The sequence below is a fragment of the Hydractinia symbiolongicarpus genome, chromosome 7 (genome assembly GCF_029227915.1).
Source record: "Hydractinia symbiolongicarpus strain clone_291-10 chromosome 7, HSymV2.1, whole genome shotgun sequence".
NCBI lineage: Eukaryota > Metazoa > Cnidaria > Hydrozoa > Anthoathecata > Hydractiniidae > Hydractinia > Hydractinia symbiolongicarpus.
This window is the reverse complement of record NC_079881.1, coordinates 27,565,819-27,586,531: the sequence shown is the minus strand read 5'-3', so window position 1 is coordinate 27,586,531 and position 20,713 is coordinate 27,565,819.

Here is a 20,713-nt window from a genome sequence, read left to right as displayed (position 1 = left end):
ACTAAAACGCATGAGACTTGTAGTTTTCAAAAATGTTTTCATTTTTGATGAGACGCTCAGTAAAAGAAGTTTAATCGCCGGCAAACGAAAACCCGCGATTTCCCGTAAATCCCGGGCTTGGCACGTATAGTTGAATGTATATAAAGAAAGTACCCAATGAGTAAACTGATTTCCCGAACGATTTTTCCAATTATTTCTGCACCACTAAAACGTATGAGACTCATAGTTTTCAAAAATGTTTTCATTTTTGATGAGACGCTGAATAAAAGAAGTTTAATCGCCGGCAAACGAAAACCCGCGATTTCCCGTAAATCCCGGGCTTGGCCCGTATAGTCAAAAGTATAAAAAGAAAGTACCCAGGGAGTAAACTCATTTCCCGAACGATTTTTTAAATTATTTTTTCACCACTAAAACGCATGAGACTTGTAGTTTTTGAACTTGTTTTCATTTTTGATGAGACGCTGAATAAAAGAAGTTTAATCGCCGGCAAACGAAAACCCGCGATTTCCCGTAAATCCCGGGCTTGGCCCGTATAGTTGAATGTATATAAAGAAAGTACCCAAGGAGTAAACTGATTTCCCGAACGATTTTTCAAATTATTTCTGCACCACTAGAACGAATGAGACTTGTAGTTCTCAAAAATGTTTTCATTTTTAATGAGACGCTTAATGAAAGAGGTTTAATCGCCGGCAAACGAAAACCTGCGATTTCCCGTAAATCCCGGGATTGTCCCGTATAGTCGAATGTATACAAAGAAAGTACCCTGTGAGTAAACTCATTTCCAGGACGATTTTTTAAATTATCTTTTCACCACTAAATCGCATGAGACTTGTAGTTTTCAAAAATGTTTTCATTTTTGATGAGACGCTCAGTAAAAGAAGTTTAATCGCCGGCAAACGAAAACCCGCGATTTCCCGTAAATCCCGGGCTTGGCACGTATAGTTGAATGTATATAAAGAAAGTACCCAATAAGTAAATTGATTTCCCGAACGATTTTTCCAATTATTTCTGCACCACTAAAACGTATGAGACTCGTAGTTTTCAAAAATGTTTTCATTTTTGATGAGACGCTGAATAAAAGAAGTTTAATCGCCGGCAAACGAAAACCCGCGATTTCCCGTAAATCCCGGGCTTGGCCCGTATAGTCAAAAGTATAAAAAGAAAGTACCCAGGGAGTAAACTCATTTCCCGAACGATTTTTTAAATTATTTTTTCACCACTAAAACGCATGAGACTTGTAGTTTTTGAACTTGTTTTCATTTTTGATGAGACGCTGAATAAAAGAAGTTTAATCGCCGGCAAACGAAAACCCGCGATTTCCCGTAAATCCCGGGCTTGGCCCGTATAGTTGAATGTATATAAAGAAAGTACCCAAGGAGTAAACTGATTTCCCGAACGATTTTTCAAATTATTTCTGCACCACTAGAACGAATGAGACTTGTAGTTCTCAAAAATGTTTCCATTTTAAATGAGACGCTTAATGAAAGAGGTTTAATCGCCGGCAAACGAAAACCTGCGATTTCCCGTAAATCCCGGGCTTGTCCCGTATAGTGGAATGTATACAAAGAAAGTACCCTGTGAGTAAACTCATTTCCAGGACGATTTTTTAAATTATTATTTAACCACTAAAGCCCATGAGACTTGTAGTTTTCAAAAATGTTTTCATTTTTGATAAGACGCTGATTAAAAGAAGTTTAATCGCCGGCAAACGAAAACCCGCGATTTCCCGTAAATCCCGGGCTTGGCCCGTATAGTCAAAAGTATACAAAGAAAGTACCCAGGGAGTAAACTCATTTACCGAACGATTTTTTAAATTATTTTTTCACCACTAAAACGCATAAGACTTGTAGTTTTCAAAAACGATTTCATTTTTGCTGAGACGCTGAATAAAAGAAGTTTAATCGCCGGCAAACGAAAACCCGCGATTTCCCGTAAATCCCGGGCTTAGCCCGTAGAGTCAAAAGTATAAAAAGAAAGTACCCAGGGAGTAAACTCATTTCCCGAACGATTTTTTAAATTATTTTTTCACCACTAAAACGCATGAGACTTGTAGTTTTTAAACTTGTTTTCATTTTTGATGAGACGCTGAATAAAAGAAGTTTAATTGCCGGCAAACGAAAACCCGCGATTTCCCGTAAATCCCGGGCTTGGCCGGTATAGTTGAATGTATATAAAGAAAGTACCAAAGGAGTAAACTGATTTCCCGAACGATTTTTCAAATTATTTCTGCACCACTAGAACGAATGAGATTTGTAGTTCTCAAAAATGTTTTCATTTTTAATGAGACGCTTAATGAAAGAGGTTTAATCGCCGGCAAACGAAAACCTGCGATTTCCCGTAAATCCCGGGCTTGTCCCGTATAGTCGAATGTATACAAAGAAAGTACCCTGTGAGTAAACTCATTTCCAGAACGATTTTTTAAATTATCTTTTCACCACTAAATCGCATGAGACTTGTAGTTTTCAAAAATGTTTTCATTTTTGATGAGACGCTGAATAAAAGAAGTTTAATCGCCGGCAAAAGAAAACCCGCGATTTCCCGTAAATCCCGGGCTTGGCCCGTATAGTTGAATGTATATAAAGAAAGTACCCAAGGAGTAAACTGATTTCCCGAACGATTTTTCAAATTATTTCTGCACCACTAGAACGAATGAGACTTGTAGTTCTCAAAAATGTTTTCATTTTTAATGAGACGCTTAATGAAAGAGGTTTAATCGACGGCAAACGAAAACCTGCGATTTCCCGTAAATCCCGGGCTTGGCCCGTATAGTCAAAAGTATACAAAGAAAGTACCCAGGGAGTAAACTCATTTACCGAACGATTTTTTAAATTATTTTTTCACCACTAAAACGCGTAAGACTTGTAGTTTTCAAAAACGATTTCATTTTTGATGAGACGCTGAATAAAAGAAGTTTAATCGCCGGCAAACGAAAACCCGCGATTTCCCGTAAATCCCGGGCTTAGCCCGTAGAGTCAAAAGTATAAAAAGAAAGTACCCAGGGAGTAAACTCATTTCCCGAACGATTTTTTAAATTATTTTTTCACCACTAAAACGCATGAGACTTGTAGTTTTTAAACTTGTTTTCATTTTTGATGAGACGCTGAATAAAAGAAGTTTAATCGCCGGCAAACGAAAACCCGCGATTTCCCGTAAATCCCGGGCTTGGCCCGTATAGTCAAAAGTATACAAAGAAAGTACCCAGGGAGTAAACTCATTTACCGAACGATTTTTTAAATTATTTTTTCACCACTAAAACGCATAAGACTTGTAGTTTTCAAAAACGATTTCATTTTTGATGAGACGCTGAATAAAAGAAGTTTAATCGCCGGCAAACGAAAACCCGCGATTTCCCGTAAATCCCGGGCTTAGCCCGTAGAGTCAAAAGTATAAAAAGAAAGTACCCAGGGAGTAAACTCATTTCCCGAACGATTTTTTAAATTATTTTTTCACCACTAAAACGCATGAGACTTGTAGTTTTTAAACTTGTTTTCATTTTTGATGAGACGCTGAATAAAAGAAGTTTAATTGCCGGCAAACGAAAACCCGCGATTTCCCGTAAATCCCGGGCTTGGCCGGTATAGTTGAATGTATATAAAGAAAGTACCAAAGGAGTAAACTGATTTCCCGAACGATTTTTCAAATTATTTCTGCACCACTAGAACGAATGAGATTTGTAGTTCTCAAAAATGTTTTCATTTTTAATGAGACGCTTAATGAAAGAGGTTTAATCGCCGGCAAACGAAAACCTGCGATTTCCCGTAAATCCCGGGCTTGTCCCGTATAGTCGAATGTATACAAAGAAAGTACCCTGTGAGTAAACTCATTTCCAGAACGATTTTTTAAATTATCTTTTCACCACTAAATCGCATGAGACTTGTAGTTTTCAAAAATGTTTTCATTTTTGATGAGACGCTGAATAAAAGAAGTTTAATCGCCGGCAAAAGAAAACCCGCGATTTCCCGTAAATCCCGGGCTTGGCCCGTATAGTTGAATGTATATAAAGAAAGTACCCAAGGAGTAAACTGATTTCCCGAACGATTTTTCAAATTATTTCTGCACCACTAGAACGAATGAGACTTGTAGTTCTCAAAAATGTTTTCATTTTTAATGAGACGCTTAATGAAAGAGGTTTAATCGCCGGCAAACGAAAACCTGCGATTTCCCGTAAATCCCGGGCTTGGCCCGTATAGTCAAAAGTATACAAAGAAAGTACCCAGGGAGTAAACTCATTTACCGAACGATTTTTTAAATTATTTTTTCACCACTAAAACGCGTAAGACTTGTAGTTTTCAAAAACGATTTCATTTTTGATGAGACGCTGAATAAAAGAAGTTTAATCGCCGGCAAACGAAAACCCGCGATTTCCCGTAAATCCCGGGCTTAGCCCGTAGAGTCAAAAGTATAAAAAGAAAGTACCCAGGGAGTAAACTCATTTCCCGAATGATTTTTTAAATTATTTTTTCACCACTAAAACGCATGAGACTTGTAGTTTTTAAACTTGTTTTCATTTTTGATGAGACGCTGAATAAAAGAAGTTTAATCGCCGGCAAACGAAAACCCGCGATTTCCCGTAAATCCCGGGCTTGGCCGGTATAGTTGAATGTATATAAAGAAAGTACCCAAGGAGTAAACTGATTTCCCGAACGATTTTTCAAATTATTTCTGCACCACTAGAACGAATGAGACTTGTAGTTCTCAAAAATGTTTTCATTTTTAATGAGACGCTTAATGAAAGAGGTTTAATTGCCGGCAAACGAAAACCTGCGATTTCCCGTAAATCCCGGGCTTGTCCCGTATAGTCGATTGTATACAAAGAAAGTACCCTGTGAGTAAACTCATTTCCAGAACGATTTTTTAAAATATCTTTTCACCACTAAATCGCATGAGACTTGTAGTTTTCAAAAATGTTTTCATTTTTGATGAGACGCTGAATAAAAGAAGTTTAATCGCCGGCAAACGAAAACCTGCGATTTCCCGTAAATCCCAGACTCGGCCGTATAGTCAAAAGTATACAAAGAAAGTACCCAGGGAGTAAACTCATTTCCCAAACGATTTTTTAAATTATTATTTAACCACTAAAGCCCATGAGACTTGTAGTTTTCAAAAATGTTTTCATTTTTGATAAGACGCTGATTAAAAGAAGTTTAATTGCCGGCAAACGAAAACCCGCGATTTCCCGTAAATCCCGGGCTTGGCCCGTATAGTCAAAAGTATACAAAGAAAGTACCCAGGGAGTAAACTCATTTACCGAACGATTTTTTAAATTATTTTTTCACCACTAAAGCCCATGAGACTTGTAGTTTATAAAAACGATTTCATTTTTGATGAGACGCTGAATAAAAGAAGTTTAATCGCCGGCAAACGAAAACCCGCGATTTCCCGTAAATCCCGGGCTTAGCCCGTAGAGTCAAAAGTATAAAAAGAAAGTACCCAGGGAGTAAACTCATTTCCCGAACGATTTTTTAAATTATTTTTTCACCACTAAAACGCATGAGACTTGTAGTTTTTAAACTTGTTTTCATTTTTGATGAGACGCTGAATAAAAGAAGTTTAATCGCCGGCAAACGAAAACCCGCGATTTCCCGTAAATCCCGGGCTTGGCCGGTATAGTTGAATGTATATAAAGAAAGTACCCAAGGAGTAAACTCATTTCCAGAACGATTTTTTAAATTATCTTTTCACCACTAAATCGCATGAGACTTGTAGTTTTCAAAAATGTTTTCATTTTTGATGAGACGCTGAATAAAAGAAGTTTAACCACCGGCAAACGAAAACCTGCGATTTCCCGTAAATCTCAGACTCGGCCCGTATAGTCAAAAGTATACAAAGAAAGTACACAGGGAGTAAACTCATTTCCCGAACGATTTTTTAAATTATTTTTTCACCACTAAAACGCATGAGACTTGTAGTTTTTAAACTTGTTTTCATTTTTGATGAGACGCTGAATAAAAGAAGTTTAATCGCCGGCAAACGAAAACCCGCGATTTCCCGTAAATCCCGGGCTTGGCCGGTATAGTTGAATGTATATAAAGAAAGTACCCAAGGAGTAAACTGATTTCCCGAACGATTTTTCAAATTATTTCTGCACCACTAGAACGAATGAGACTTGTAGTTCTCAAAAATGTTTTCATTTTTAATGAGACGCTTAATGAAAGAGGTTTAATCGCCGGCAAACGAAAACCTGCGATTTCCCGTAAATCCCGGGCTTGTCCCGTATAGTCGAATGTATACAAAGAAAGTACCCTGTGAGTAAACTCATTTCCAGAACGATTTTTTAAATTATCTTTTCACCACTAAAACGCATGAGACTTGTAGTTTTCAAAAATGTTTTCATTTTTGATGAGACGCTCAGTAAAAGAAGCTTAATCGCCGGCAAACGAAAACCCGAGCATTCCCGTAAATCCCGGGCTTGGCACGTATAGTTGAATGTATATAAAGAAAGTACCCAATGAGTAAACTGATTTCCCGAACGATTTTTCCAATTATTTCTGCACCACTAGAACGAATGAGACTTGTAGTTCTCAAAAATGTTTTCATTTTTAATGAGACGCTTAATGAAAGAGGTTTAATCGCCGGCAAACGAAAACCTGCGATTTCCCGTAAATCCAGGGATTGTCCCGTATAGTCGAATGTATACAAAGAAAGTACCCTGTGAGTAAACTCATTTCCAGGACGATTTTTTAAATTATCTTTTCACCACTAAAACGCATGAGACTTGTAGTTTTTAAACTTGTTTTCATTTTTGATGAGACGCTGAATAAAAGAAGTTTAATCGCCGGCAAACGAAAACCCGCGATTTCCCGTAAATCCCGGGCTTGGCCGGTATAGTTGAATGTATATAAAGAAAGTACCCAAGGAGTAAACTGATTTCCCGAACGATTTTTCAAATTATTTCTGCACCACTAGAACGAATGAGACTTGTAGTTCTCAAAAATGTTTTCATTTTTAATGAGACGCTTAATGAAAGAGGTTTAATCGCCGGCAAACGAAAACCTGCGATTTCCCGTAAATCCCGGGCTTGTCCCGTATAGTCGAATGTATACAAAGAAAGTACCCTGTGAGTAAACTCATTTCCAGAACGATTTTTTAAAATATCTTTTCACCACTAAATCGCATGAGACTTGTAGTTTTCAAAAATGTTTTCATTTTTGATGAGACGCTGAATAAAAGAAGTTTAATCGCCGGCAAACGAAAACCTGCGATTTCCCGTAAATCCCAGACTCGGCCGTATAGTCAAAAGTATACAAAGAAAGTACCCAGGGAGTAAACTCATTTCCCAAACGATTTTTTAAATTATTATTTAACCACTAAAGCCCATGAGACTTGTAGTTTTCAAAAATGTTTTCATTTTTGATAACACGCTGATTAAAAGAAGTTTAATTGCCGGCAAACGAAAACCCGATTGTCCCGTATAGTCGAATGTATACAAAGAAAGTACCCTGTGAGTAAACTCATTTCCAGGACGATTTTTTAAATTATCTTTTCACCACTAAATCGCATGAGACTTGTAGTTTTCAAAAATGTTTTCATTTTTGATGAGACGCTCAGTAAAAGAAGTTTAATCGCCGGCAAACGAAAACCCGCGATTTCCCGTAAATCCCGGGCTTGGCACGTATAGTTGAATGTATATAAAGAAAGTACCCAATGAGTAAACTGATTTCCCGAACGATTTTTCCAATTATTTCTGCACCACTAAAACGTATGAGACTCGTAGTTTTCAAAAATGTTTTCATTTTTGATGAGACGCTGCATAAAAGAAGTTTAATCGCCGGCAAACGAAAAACCGCGATTTCCCGTAAATCCCGGGCTTGGCCCGTATAGTCAAAAGTATCAAAAGAAAGTACCCAGGGAGTAAACTCATTTCCCGAACAATTTTTTAAATTATTATTTCACCACTAAAACGCATGAGACTTGTAGTTTTTGAACTTGTTTTCATTTTTGATGAGACGCTGAATAAAAGAAGTTTAATCGCCGGCAAACGAAAACCCGCGATTTCCCGTAAATCCCGGGCTTGGCCCGTATAGTTGAATGTATATAAAGAAAGTACCCAAGGAGTAAACTGATTTCCCGAACGATTTTTCAAATTATTTCTGCACCACTAGAACGAATGAGACTTGTAGTTCTCAAAAATGTTTTCATTTTAAATGAGACGCTTAATGAAAGAGGTTTAATCGCCGGCAAACGAAAACCTGCGATTTCCCGTAAATCCCGGGCTTGTCCCGTATAGTCGAATGTATACAAAGAAAGTACCCTGTGAGTAAACTCATTTCCAGGACGATTTTTTAAATTATCTTTTCACCACTAAATCGCATGAGACTTGTAGTTTTCAAAAATGTTTTCATTTTTGATGAGACGCTGAATAAAAGAAGTTTAATCACCGGCAAACGAAAACCTGCGATTTCCCGTAAATCTCAGACTCGGCCCGTATAGTCAAAAGTATACAAAGAAAGTACACAGGGAGTAAACTCATTTCCCGAACGATTTTTTAAATTATTTTTTCACCACTAAAACGCATGAGACTTGTAGTTTTTAAACTTGTTTTCATTTTTGATGAGACGCTGAATAAAAGAAGTTTAATCGCTGGCAAACGAAAACCCGCGATTTCCCGTAAATCCCGGGCTTGGCCGGTATAGTTGAATGTATATAAAGAAAGTACCCAAGGAGTAAACTGATTTCCCGAACGATTTTTCAAATTATTTCTGCACCACTAGAACGAATGAGACTTGTAGTTCTCAAAAATGTTTTCATTTTTAATGAGACGCTTAATGAAAGAGGTTTAATCGCCGGCAAACGAAAACCTGCGATTTCCCGTAAATACCGGGCTTGTCCCGTATAGTGGAATGTATACAAAGAAAGTACCCTGTGAGTAAACTCATTTCCAGAACGATTTTTTAAATTATCTTTTCACCACTAAATCGCATGAGACTTGTAGTTTTCAAAAATGTTTTCATTTTTGATGAGACGCTGAATAAAAGAAGTTTAATCGCCGGCAAACGAAAACCTGCGATTTCCCGTAAATCCCAGACTCGGCCCGTATAGTCAAAAGTATACAAAGAAAGTACACAGGGAGTAAACTCATTTCCCGAACGATTTTTTAAATTATTTTTTCACCACTAAAACGCATGAGACTTGTAGTTTTCAAAAATGTTTTCATTTTTGATGAGACGCTCAGTAAAAGAAGTTTAATCGCCGGCAAACGAAAACCCGCGATTTCCCGTAAATCCCGGGCTTGGCACGTATAGTTGAATGTATATAAAGAAAGTACCCAATGAGTAAACTGATTTCCCGAACGATTTTTCCAATTATTTCTGCACCACTAGAACGTATGAGACTCGTAGTTTTCAAAAATGTTTTCATTTTTAATGAGACGCTTAATGAAAGAGGTTTAATTGCCGGCAAACGAAAACCCGCGATTTCCCGTAAATCCCGGGCTTGTCCCGTATAGTGGAATGTATACAAAGAAAGTACCCTGTGAGTAAACTCATTTCCAGAACGATTTTTTAAATTATCTTTTCACCACTAAATCGCATGAGACTTGTAGTTTTCAAAACTGTTTTCATTTTTGATGAGACGCTGAATAAAAGAAGTTTAATCGCCGGCAAACGAAAACCTGCGATTTCCCGTAAATTCCAGACTCGGCCCGTATAGCCAAAAGTATACAAAGAAAGTACCATGTGAGTAAACTCATTTCCAGAACGATTTTTTAAATTATTTTTTCACCACTAAAACGCATAAGACTTGTAGTTTTCAAAAATATTTCATTTTTGATGAGACGCTGAATAAAAGAAGTTTAATCGCCGGCAAACGAAAACCCGCGATTTCCCGTAAATCCCGGGCTTAGCCCGTATAGTCAAAAGTATAAAAAGAAAGTACCCAGGGAGTAAACTCATTTCCCGAACGATTTTTTAAATTATTTTTTCACCACTAAAACGCATGAGACTTGTAGTTTTTAAACTTGTTTTCATTTTTGATGAGACGCTGATTAAAAGAAGTTTAATCGCCGGCAAACGGAAACCAGCGATTTCCCGTAAATCCCGGGCTTGGCCGGTATAGTTGAATGTATATAAAGAAAGTACCCAAGGAGTAAACTGATTTCCCGAACGATTCTTCAAATTATTTCTGCACCACTAGAACGAATGAGACTTGTAGTTCTCAAAAATGTTTCAATTTTAATGAGACGCTTAATGAAAGAGGTTTAATCGCCGGCAAACGAAAACCTGCGATTTCCCGTAAATCCCGGGCTTGTCCGTATAGTCAAATGTATACAAAGAAAGTAGCCTGTGAGTAAACTCATTTCCAGAACGATTTTTTAAATTATCTTTTCACCACTAAATCGCATAAGACTTGTAGTTTTCAAAAATGTTTTCATTTTTGATGAGACGCTGAATAAAAGAACTTTAATCACCGGCAAACGAAAACCCGCCATTTCCCGTAAATCCCGGGCTTGGCCCGTTTAGTCAAATGTATACAAAAAAGTACCCAGGGAGTAAACTCATTTCCCGAACGATTTTTTAAATTATTATTTAACCACTAAAGCCCATGAGACTTGTAGTTTTCAAAAATGTTTTCATTTTTGATGAGACGCTGATTAAAAGAAGTTTAATCGTCGGCAAACGAAAACCCGCCATTTCCCGTAAATCCCGGGCTTGGCCCGTGTAGTCAAATGTATACAAAGAAAGTACACAGGGAGTAAACTCATTTCCCGAACGATTTTTTAAATTATTTTTTCAACACTAAAACGCATGAGACTTGTAGTTTTCAAAAATGTTTTCATTTTTGATGAGACGCTCAGTAAAAGAAGTTTAATCGCCGGCAAACGAAAACCCGCGATTTCCCGTAAATCCCGGGCTTGGCACGTATAGTTGAATGTATATAAAGAAAGTACCCAATGAGTAAACTGATTTCCCGAACGATTTTTCCAATTATTTCTGCACCACTAAAACGTATGAGACTCATAGTTTTCAAAAATGTTTTCATTTTTGATGAGACGCTGAATAAAAGAAGTTTAATCGCCGGCAAACGAAAACCCGCGATTTCCCGTAAATCCCGGGCTTGGCCCGTATAGTCAAAAGTATAAAAAGAAAGTACCCAGGGAGTAAACTCATTTCCCGAACGATTTTTTAAATTATTTTTTCACCACTAAAACGCATGAGACTTGTAGTTTTTGAACTTGTTTTCATTTTTGATGAGACGCTGAATAAAAGAAGTTTAATCGCCGGCAAACGAAAACCCGCGATTTCCCGTAAATCCCGGGCTTGGCCCGTATAGTTGAATGTATATAAAGAAAGTACCCAAGGAGTAAACTGATTTCCCGAACGATTTTTCAAATTATTTCTGCACCACTAGAACGAATGAGACTTGTAGTTCTCAAAAATGTTTTCATTTTTAATGAGACGCTTAATGAAAGAGGTTTAATCGCCGGCAAACGAAAACCTGCGATTTCCCGTAAATCCCGGGATTGTCCCGTATAGTCGAATGTATACAAAGAAAGTACCCTGTGAGTAAACTCATTTCCAGGACGATTTTTTAAATTATCTTTTCACCACTAAATCGCATGAGACTTGTAGTTTTCAAAAATGTTTTCATTTTTGATGAGACGCTCAGTAAAAGAAGTTTAATCGCCGGCAAACGAAAACCCGCGATTTCCCGTAAATCCCGGGCTTGGCACGTATAGTTGAATGTATATAAAGAAAGTACCCAATAAGTAAATTGATTTCCCGAACGATTTTTCCAATTATTTCTGCACCACTAAAACGTATGAGACTCGTAGTTTTCAAAAATGTTTTCATTTTTGATGAGACGCTGAATAAAAGAAGTTTAATCGCCGGCAAACGAAAACCCGCGATTTCCCGTAAATCCCGGGCTTGGCCCGTATAGTCAAAAGTATAAAAAGAAAGTACCCAGGGAGTAAACTCATTTCCCGAACGATTTTTTAAATTATTTTTTCACCACTAAAACGCATGAGACTTGTAGTTTTTGAACTTGTTTTCATTTTTGATGAGACGCTGAATAAAAGAAGTTTAATCGCCGGCAAACGAAAACCCGCGATTTCCCGTAAATCCCGGGCTTGGCCCGTATAGTTGAATGTATATAAAGAAAGTACCCAAGGAGTAAACTGATTTCCCGAACGATTTTTCAAATTATTTCTGCACCACTAGAACGAATGAGACTTGTAGTTCTCAAAAATGTTTCCATTTTAAATGAGACGCTTAATGAAAGAGGTTTAATCGCCGGCAAACGAAAACCTGCGATTTCCCGTAAATCCCGGGCTTGTCCCGTATAGTGGAATGTATACAAAGAAAGTACCCTGTGAGTAAACTCATTTCCAGGACGATTTTTTAAATTATTATTTAACCACTAAAGCCCATGAGACTTGTAGTTTTCAAAAATGTTTTCATTTTTGATAAGACGCTGATTAAAAGAAGTTTAATCGCCGGCAAACGAAAACCCGCGATTTCCCGTAAATCCCGGGCTTGGCCCGTATAGTCAAAAGTATACAAAGAAAGTACCCAGGGAGTAAACTCATTTACCGAACGATTTTTTAAATTATTTTTTCACCACTAAAACGCATAAGACTTGTAGTTTTCAAAAACGATTTCATTTTTGCTGAGACGCTGAATAAAAGAAGTTTAATCGCCGGCAAACGAAAACCCGCGATTTCCCGTAAATCCCGGGCTTAGCCCGTAGAGTCAAAAGTATAAAAAGAAAGTACCCAGGGAGTAAACTCATTTCCCGAACGATTTTTTAAATTATTTTTTCACCACTAAAACGCATGAGACTTGTAGTTTTTAAACTTGTTTTCATTTTTGATGAGACGCTGAATAAAAGAAGTTTAATTGCCGGCAAACGAAAACCCGCGATTTCCCGTAAATCCCGGGCTTGGCCGGTATAGTTGAATGTATATAAAGAAAGTACCAAAGGAGTAAACTGATTTCCCGAACGATTTTTCAAATTATTTCTGCACCACTAGAACGAATGAGATTTGTAGTTCTCAAAAATGTTTTCATTTTTAATGAGACGCTTAATGAAAGAGGTTTAATCGCCGGCAAACGAAAACCTGCGATTTCCCGTAAATCCCGGGCTTGTCCCGTATAGTCGAATGTATACAAAGAAAGTACCCTGTGAGTAAACTCATTTCCAGAACGATTTTTTAAATTATCTTTTCACCACTAAATCGCATGAGACTTGTAGTTTTCAAAAATGTTTTCATTTTTGATGAGACGCTGAATAAAAGAAGTTTAATCGCCGGCAAAAGAAAACCCGCGATTTCCCGTAAATCCCGGGCTTGGCCCGTATAGTTGAATGTATATAAAGAAAGTACCCAAGGAGTAAACTGATTTCCCGAACGATTTTTCAAATTATTTCTGCACCACTAGAACGAATGAGACTTGTAGTTCTCAAAAATGTTTTGATTTTTAATGAGACGCTTAATGAAAGAGGTTTAATCGACGGCAAACGAAAACCTGCGATTTCCCGTAAATCCCGGGCTTGGCCCGTATAGTCAAAAGTATACAAAGAAAGTACCCAGGGAGTAAACTCATTTACCGAACGATTTTTTAAATTATTTTTTCACCACTAAAACGCGTAAGACTTGTAGTTTTCAAAAACGATTTCATTTTTGATGAGACGCTGAATAAAAGAAGTTTAATCGCCGGCAAACGAAAACCCGCGATTTCCCGTAAATCCCGGGCTTAGCCCGTAGAGTCGAAAGTATAAAAAGAAAGTACCCAGGGAGTAAACTCATTTCCCGAACGATTTTTTAAATTATTTTTTCACCACTAAAACGCATGAGACTTGTAGTTTTTAAACTTGTTTTCATTTTTGATGAGACGCTGAATAAAAGAAGTTTAATCGCCGGCAAACGAAAACCCGCGATTTCCCGTAAATCCCGGGCTTGGCCCGTATAGTCAAAAGTATACAAAGAAAGTACCCAGGGAGTAAACTCATTTACCGAACGATTTTTTAAATTATTTTTTCACCACTAAAACGCATAAGACTTGTAGTTTTCAAAAACGATTTCATTTTTGATGAGACGCTGAATAAAAGAAGTTTAATCGCCGGCAAACGAAAACCCGCGATTTCCCGTAAATCCCGGGCTTAGCCCGTAGAGTCAAAAGTATAAAAAGAAAGTACCCAGGGAGTAAACTCATTTCCCGAACGATTTTTTAAATTATTTTTTCACCACTAAAACGCATGAGACTTGTAGTTTTTAAACTTGTTTTCATTTTTGATGAGACGCTGAATAAAAGAAGTTTAATTGCCGGCAAACGAAAACCCGCGATTTCCCGTAAATCCCGGGCTTGGCCCGTATAGTTGAATGTATATAAAGAAAGTACCAAAGGAGTAAACTGATTTCCCGAACGATTTTTCAAATTATTTCTGCACCACTAGAACGAATGAGACTTGTAGTTCTCAAAAATGTTTTCATTTTTAATGAGACGCTTAATGAAAGAGGTTTAATCGCCGGCAAACGAAAACCTGCGATTTCCCGTAAATCCCGGGCTTGGCCCGTATAGTCAAAAGTATACAAAGAAAGTACCCAGGGAGTAAACTCATTTACCGAACGATTTTTTAAATTATTTTTTCACCACTAAAACGCGTAAGACTTGTAGTTTTCAAAAACGATTTCATTTTTGATGAGACGCTGAATAAAAGAAGTTTAATCGCCGGCAAACGAAAACCCGCGATTTCCCGTAAATCCCGGGCTTAGCCCGTAGAGTCAAAAGTATAAAAAGAAAGTACCCAGGGAGTAAACTCATTTCCCGAATGATTTTTTAAATTATTTTTTCACCACTAAAACGCATGAGACTTGTAGTTTTTAAACTTGTTTTCATTTTTGATGAGACGCTGAATAAAAGAAGTTTAATCGCCGGCAAACGAAAACCCGCGATTTCCCGTAAATCCCGGGCTTGGCCGGTATAGTTGAATGTATATAAAGAAAGTACCCAAGGAGTAAACTGATTTCCCGAACGATTTTTCAAATTATTTCTGCACCACTAGAACGAATGAGACTTGTAGTTCTCAAAAATGTTTTCATTTTTAATGAGACGCTTAATGAAAGAGGTTTAATTGCCGGCAAACGAAAACCTGCGATTTCCCGTAAATCCCGGGCTTGTCCCGTATAGTCGATTGTATACAAAGAAAGTACCCTGTGAGTAAACTCATTTCCAGAACGATTTTTTAAAATATCTTTTCACCACTAAATCGCATGAGACTTGTAGTTTTCAAAAATGTTTTCATTTTTGATGAGACGCTGAATAAAAGAAGTTTAATCGCCGGCAAACGAAAACCTGCGATTTCCCGTAAATCCCAGACTCGGCCGTATAGTCAAAAGTATACAAAGAAAGTACCCAGGGAGTAAACTCATTTCCCAAACGATTTTTTAAATTATTATTTAACCACTAAAGCCCATGAGACTTGTAGTTTTCAAAAATGTTTTCATTTTTGATAAGACGCTGATTAAAAGAAGTTTAATTGCCGGCAAACGAAAACCCGCGATTTCCCGTAAATCCCGGGCTTGGCCCGTATAGTCAAAAGTATACAAAGAAAGTACCCAGGGAGTAAACTCATTTACCGAACGATTTTTTAAATTATTTTTTCACCACTAAAGCCCATGAGACTTGTAGTTTATAAAAACGATTTCATTTTTGATGAGACGCTGAATAAAAGAAGTTTAATCGCCGGCAAACGAAAACCCGCGATTTCCCGTAAATCCCGGGCTTAGCCCGTAGAGTCAAAAGTATAAAAAGAAAGTACCCAGGGAGTAAACTCATTTCCCGAACGATTTTTTAAATTATTTTTTCACCACTAAAACGCATGAGACTTGTAGTTTTTAAACTTGTTTTCATTTTTGATGAGACGCTGAATAAAAGAAGTTTAATCGCCGGCAAACGAAAACCCGCGATTTCCCGTAAATCCCGGGCTTGGCCGGTATAGTTGAATGTATATAAAGAAAGTACCCAAGGAGTAAACTCATTTCCAGAACGATTTTTTAAATTATCTTTTCACCACTAAATCGCATGAGACTTGTAGTTTTCAAAAATGTTTTCATTTTTGATGAGACGCTGAATAAAAGAAGTTTAACCACCGGCAAACGAAAACCTGCGATTTCCCGTAAATCTCAGACTCGGCCCGTATAGTCAAAAGTATACAAAGAAAGTACACAGGGAGTAAACTCATTTCCCGAACGATTTTTTAAATTATTTTTTCACCACTAAAACGCATGAGACTTGTAGTTTTTAAACTTGTTTTCATTTTTGATGAGACGCTGAATAAAAGAAGTTTAATCGCCGGCAAACGAAAACCCGCGATTTCCCGTAAATCCCGGGCTTGGCCGGTATAGTTGAATGTATATAAAGAAAGTACCCAAGGAGTAAACTGATTTCCCGAACGATTTTTCAAATTATTTCTGCACCACTAGAACGAATGAGACTTGTAGTTCTCAAAAATGTTTTCATTTTTAATGAGACGCTTAATGAAAGAGGTTTAATCGCCGGCAAACGAAAACCTGCGATTTCCCGTAAATCCCGGGCTTGTCCCGTATAGTCGAATGTATACAAAGAAAGTACCCTGTGAGTAAACTCATTTCCAGAACGATTTTTTAAATTATCTTTTCACCACTAAAACGCATGAGACTTGTAGTTTTCAAAAATGTTTTCATTTTTGATGAGACGCTCAGTAAAAGAAGCTTAATCGCCGGCAAACGAAAACCCGAGCATTCCCGTAAATCCCGGGCTTGGCACGTATAGTTGAATGTATATAAAGAAAGTACCCAATGAGTAAACTGATTTCCCGAACGATTTTTCCAATTATTTCTGCACCACTAGAACGAATGAGACTTGTAGTTCTCAAAAATGTTTTCATTTTTAATGAGACGCTTAATGAAAGAGGTTTAATCGCCGGCAAACGAAAACCTGCGATTTCCCGTAAATCCCGGGATTGTCCCGTATAGTCGAATGTATACAAAGAAAGTACCCTGTGAGTAAACTCATTTCCAGGACGATTTTTTAAATTATCTTTTCACCACTAAAACGCATGAGACTTGTAGTTTTTAAACTTGTTTTCATTTTTGATGAGACGCTGAATAAAAGAAGTTTAATCGCCGGCAAACGAAAACCCGCGATTTCCCGTAAATCCCGGGCTTGGCCGGTATAGTTGAATGTATATAAAGAAAGTACCCAAGGAGTAAACTGATTTCCCGAACGATTTTTCAAATTATTTCTGCACCACTAGAACGAATGAGACTTGTAGTTCTCAAAAATGTTTTCATTTTTAATGAGACGCTTAATGAAAGAGGTTTAATCGCCGGCAAACGAAAACCTGCGATTTCCCGTAAATCCCGGGCTTGTCCCGTATAGTCGAATGTATACAAAGAAAGTACCCTGTGAGTAAACTCATTTCCAGAACGATTTTTTAAAATATCTTTTCACCACTAAATCGCATGAGACTTGTAGTTTTCAAAAATGTTTTCATTTTTGATGAGACGCTGAATAAAAGAAGTTTAATCGCCGGCAAACGAAAACCTGCGATTTCCCGTAAATCCCAGACTCGGCCGTATAGTCAAAAGTATACAAAGAAAGTACCCAGGGAGTAAACTCATTTCCCAAACGATTTTTTAAATTATTATTTAACCACTAAAGCCCATGAGACTTGTAGTTTTCAAAAATGTTTTCATTTTTGATAACACGCTGATTAAAAGAAGTTTAATTGCCGGCAAACGAAAACCCGATTGTCCCGTATAGTCGAATGTATACAAAGAAAGTACCCTGTGAGTAAACTCATTTCCAGGACGATTTTTTAAATTATCTTTTCACCACTAAATCGCATGAGACTTGTAGTTTTCAAAAATGTTTTCATTTTTGATGAGACGCTCAGTAAAAGAAGTTTAATCGCCGGCAAACGAAAACCCGCGATTTCCCGTAAATCCCGGGCTTGGCACGTATAGTTGAATGTATATAAAGAAAGTACCCAATGAGTAAACTGATTTCCCGAACGATTTTTCCAATTATTTCTGCACCACTAAAACGTATGAGACTCGTAGTTTTCAAAAATGTTTTCATTTTTGATGAGACGCTGCATAAAAGAAGTTTAATCGCCGGCAAACGAAAAACCGCGATTTCCCGTAAATCCCGGGCTTGGCCCGTATAGTCAAAAGTATCAAAAGAAAGTACCCAGGGAGTAAACTCATTTCCCGAACAATTTTTTAAATTATTATTTCACCACTAAAACGCATGAGACTTGTAGTTTTTGAACTTGTTTTCATTTTTGATGAGACGCTGAATAAAAGAAGTTTAATCGCCGGCAAACGAAAACCCGCGATTTCCCGTAAATCCCGGGCTTGGCCCGTATAGTTGAATGTATATAAAGAAAGTACCCAAGGAGTAAACTGATTTCCCGAACGATTTTTCAAATTATTTCTGCACCACTAGAACGAATGAGACTTGTAGTTCTCAAAAATGTTTTCATTTTAAATGAGACGCTTAATGAAAGAGGTTTAATCGCCGGCAAACGAAAACCTGCGATTTCCCGTAAATCCCGGGCTTGTCCCGTATAGTCGAATGTATACAAAGAAAGTACCCTGTGAGTAAACTCATTTCCAGGACGATTTTTTAAATTATCTTTTCACCACTAAATCGCATGAGACTTGTAGTTTTCAAAAATGTTTTCATTTTTGATGAGACGCTGAATAAAAGAAGTTTAATCACCGGCAAACGAAAACCTGCGATTTCCCGTAAATCTCAGACTCGGCCCGTATAGTCAAAAGTATACAAAGAAAGTACACAGGGAGTAAACTCATTTCCCGAACGATTTTTTAAATTATTTTTTCACCACTAAAACGCATGAGACTTGTAGTTTTTAAACTTGTTTTCATTTTTGATGAGACGCTGAATAAAAGAAGTTTAATCGCTGGCAAACGAAAACCCGCGATTTCCCGTAAATCCCGGGCTTGGCCGGTATAGTTGAATGTATATAAAGAAAGTACCCAAGGAGTAAACTGATTTCCCGAACGATTTTTCAAATTATTTCTGCACCACTAGAACGAATGAGACTTGTAGTTCTCAAAAATGTTTTCATTTTTAATGAGACGCTTAATGAAAGAGGTTTAATCGCCGGCAAACGAAAACCTGCGATTTCCCGTAAATCCCGGGCTTGTCCCGTATAGTCGAATGTATACAAAGAAAGTACCCTGTGAGTAAACTCATTTCCAGAAGGATTTTTTAAAATATCTTTTCACCACTAAATCGCATGAGACTTGTAGTTTTCAAAAATGTTTTCATTTTTGATGAGACGCTGAATGAAAGAAGTTTAATCGCCGGCAAACGAAAACCTGCGATTTCCCGTAAATCCCAGACTCGGCCCGTATAGTCAAAAGTATACAAAGAAAGTACCCAGGGAGTAAACTCATTTCCCGAACGATTTTTTAAATTATTATTTAACCACTAAAGCCCATGAGACTTGTAGTTTTCAAAAATGTTTTCATTTTTGATAAGACGCTGATTAAAAGGAGTTTAATTGCCGGCAAACGAAAACCCGCGATTTCCCGTAAATCCCGGGCTTGGCCCGTATAGTCAAAAGTATACAAAGAAAGTACCCAGGGAGTAAACTCATTTACCGAACGATTTTTTAAATTATTTTTTCACCACTAAAACGCATAAGACTTGTAGTTTTCAAAAACGATTTCATTTTTGATGAGACGCTGAATAAAAGAAGTTTAATCGCCGGCAAACGAAAACCCGCGATTTCCCGTAAATCCCGGGCTTAGCCCGTAGAGTCAAAAGTATAAAAAGAAAGTACCCAGGGAGTAAACTCATTTCCCGAACGATTTTTTAAATTATTTTTTCACCCCTAAAACGCATGAGACTTGTAGTTTCTAAACTTGTTTTCATTTTTGATGAGACGCTGAATAAAAGAAGTTTAATCGCCGGCAAACGAAAACCCGCGATTTCCCGTAAATCCCGGGCTTGGCCGGTATAGTTGAATGTATATAAAGAAAGTACCCAAGGAGTAAACTGATTTCCCGAACGATTTTTCAAATTATTTCTGCACCACTAGAACGAATGAGACTTGTAGTTCTCAAAAATGTTTTCATTTTTAATGAGACGCTTAATGAAAGAGGTTTAATCGCCGGCAAACGAAAACCTGCGATTTCCCGTAAATCCCGGGCTTGTCCCGTACAGTCGAATGTATACAAAGAAAGTACCCTGTGAGTAAACTCATTTCCAGAACGATTTTTTAAATTATCTTTTCACCACTAAATCGCATGAGACTTGTAGTTTTCAAAAATGTTTTCATTTTTGATGAGACGCTGAATAAAAGAAGTTTAATCGCCGGCAAACGAAAACCTGCGATTTCCCGTAAATCTCAGACTCGGCCCGTATAGTCAAAAGTATACAAAGAAAGTACACAGGGAGTAAACTCATTTCCCGAACGATTTTTTAAATTATTTTTTTACCACTAAAACGCATGAGACTTGTAGTTTTCAAAAATGTTTTCATTTTTGATGAGACGCTCAGTAAAAGAAGTTTAATCGCCGGCAAACGAAAACCCGCGATTTCCCGTAAATCCCGGGCTTGGCACGTATAGTTGAATGTATATAAAGAAAGTACCCAATGAGTAAACTGATTTCCCGAACGATTTTTCCAATTATTTCTGCACCACTGGAACGTATGAGACTTGTAGTTCTCAAAAATGTTTTCATTTTTAATGAGACGCT